At 47.7% G+C, this 2,384-nt stretch overlaps 1 long non-coding RNA gene across 1 annotated transcript; it reads left to right on the forward strand.

The window, feature by feature from the left end:
* The first annotated feature begins 301 nt into the window (after window positions 1–301).
* LOC144329919 (uncharacterized) lies at window positions 302–2,161 on the forward strand. The gene is made up of 2 exons (XR_013395659.1): window positions 302–588; window positions 806–2,161. It is a non-coding gene; the product is annotated as an uncharacterized LOC144329919 (long non-coding RNA).
* Window positions 2,162–2,384: the final 223 nt, after the last annotated feature.

The raw sequence follows: 2,384 nt of genomic DNA on the forward strand, positions 1-2,384 counted from the left end.
GTTCTTTAAAGAGTTATTACACGCTTTGTCTTCTCATTCAGAACCTGTGTTGGGTGCTGAATGAAAAGACAAAGGAGCGGGCCGGGCGCAGTGGCTCACACCTGTAATCCCAGCACTTTCGCGCGAGGCCGAGGCGGGTGGATCACGAGGTCAGGAGATTGAGACCATCCTGGCTAATACAGTGAAACCCTGTCTCTACTAAAAATACAAAGAATTAGCCGGGCGAGGTGGCGGGCGCCTGTAGACCCAGCTACTTGGGAGGCTGAGGTAGGAGAATGGCGTAAACCCGGGAGACGGAGCTTGCAGTGAGCAGAGATTGCACCACTGCACTCCAGGCTGGGCGTGAGACTTTGAATAAAAAAAAAAAAAAGAGTTGTTACACGCTTTGTCTTTTCATTCAGACCTGTGTTAGGGTGCTGCATGAAAAGACAAAGGAACAGTATACTGTCCTCTCAGCGCCCTGACTCTCAGCAGCCCTTCTTGGAGGAGTGGGAGGAAGACAGCCAGCTGAGGGGCCCCTTGCTGAGAGCCTCCAGCATCAACGTGATGCTTTCTCCTGTGTTTAAACCACTGCCGAGAGTCTGAGAGGTAAGAGGTGCACTGATCTCCGGGAGCCCTCTGCCCAGAGTCTAGGTAAGCAGTGTTGAGTCTATTAGCCAGGGTTGACTAACTTCTACATTTCTCAGAGTTGCTGTTACTGGGGTGGTATGCTAAGTGCTTTGAACAAAGGAGACCAAAAAGCCCCAGAGGAAAATTAAGGTCTCTCTCTGACCTTCTCTTTCCCATACCTCTTTTTCTTCCCTAGGGCAGGGAGGAGCTCCCTCTGAAGTTTCCACCTCGTGACTGAGGGATGGTCTTCCAAAAGGAATGGAATTGTCTCGAACCCCTTCCCTAGGAATCTCATCAAACAACCAGGAAATGTTAATAACCACAAGGAGATTAAAAGTCATCACCACCCCCAGAGAGGCTATTGCCTATTCTGGAGGAAGTTCCAAAACAACTTGATTACCTGAGGGATTTGTATTTGCATAAGACACCTTCATTCTCTGTGCAGTTCTTCGCCTTTCCTTCCCATAACTTACCACCACCTCCTCCAAAAGCCTCAAGGCTCTATTCCTTTATGCTGTAAAAACTTCAACCACTGGGTCCCTCTCTGGAACCTCATTCTTCTATGAGGCTCCTTTGTACAGGCACAAAATTAAAATGGTTTTTCTCCCGTAAATCTATTGTCAATTTATTTCAGAAGCGACTGTTATGGAATCTTCAGAGGAAGTTGGAGCTTCCTTACACTCTTTATGCCTGTGGTCCCAGAGTATAACTAAATTGTGTAAAAACAAATTCTTTATGCTTGCCAAGTCCTTCAAAGTGGACAAAGCTCGTTTACAAAATTGGTTTCAACAAGGCATTCACGACAAGTAACACTGATATCACCATTTCACAGATTAGAAGACTGAGGCCCAGAAAGGTTGAATGACAAGGCTAAGTTCCAACAGCTGCAAAGTGGCAGGACGTAGCCCAGGCTTTTTGGATCTGAGTGGTGAAATACAATACTATTAAGAACTGGAGAAGGGAATTGAGGGATGATATAGGATCTCCCTGGCTCAATTCCAAAATGAGACAAAGAAACCCAAGTGCAATCCCATCTAGGAGCAGGATAATGGCCCAGCTGACTTTTCAAACGCTGTTCTGGCCTCTGGGTTTAAGTCCAAAGAGACATGAAGGCACCCGGAGCATGAGCTGGCAAACTCTGCCTCGTCGGCCTTGGAAGTTGTCCTCAGACCCACGTCCTTAGCAAACTCCCAGGGGAGGCGATGTTTGAGGAGGCAGGGCTGCAGGGGGCAGAGGGCATTTCCTACCCAGTCTCTTTAAAAAGGGAATAAAGGCCAGGCGCTGTGGCTCACACCTGTGGTCCCAGCACCTTGGGAGACTGAGGCGGGCAGATCACCAGGTCAAGAGATCGAGACCATCCTGGCCAACATGGTGAAATCCCGTCTCTACTAAAAATACAAAGATTAGCTGGGCATGGTGGCGGGCACCTGTAGTCCCAGCTACTCAGGAGACTGAGGCAGGAGAATCGCTTGAACCCGAGAAGTGGAAGTTGCAGTGAGCCGAGATTGCCCCACTGCACTCCAGCCTGGGCGACAGAGCGAGACTCCATCTCTCTCTCTCTCTCTCTCTCTCTCTCTCTCTCTCTCTCTCTCTCTATATATATATATATATATATATATATATATATATAAAATAAATAAATAAATAAATAGAAGGGAAATAAAAATTCCAGCCCACGGATTCTCACACTGAGTGGTGTGATGACCTCTGATCTAGGTGCCAGTAGAAGAACACAAAGAAATGCCCGCCATCGAGTCATGTGGGAAAAACACAGC

This window comes from Macaca mulatta, chromosome 7 (genome assembly GCF_049350105.2).
Source record: "Macaca mulatta isolate MMU2019108-1 chromosome 7, T2T-MMU8v2.0, whole genome shotgun sequence".
In the NCBI taxonomy this organism is placed as follows: domain Eukaryota; kingdom Metazoa; phylum Chordata; class Mammalia; order Primates; family Cercopithecidae; genus Macaca; species Macaca mulatta.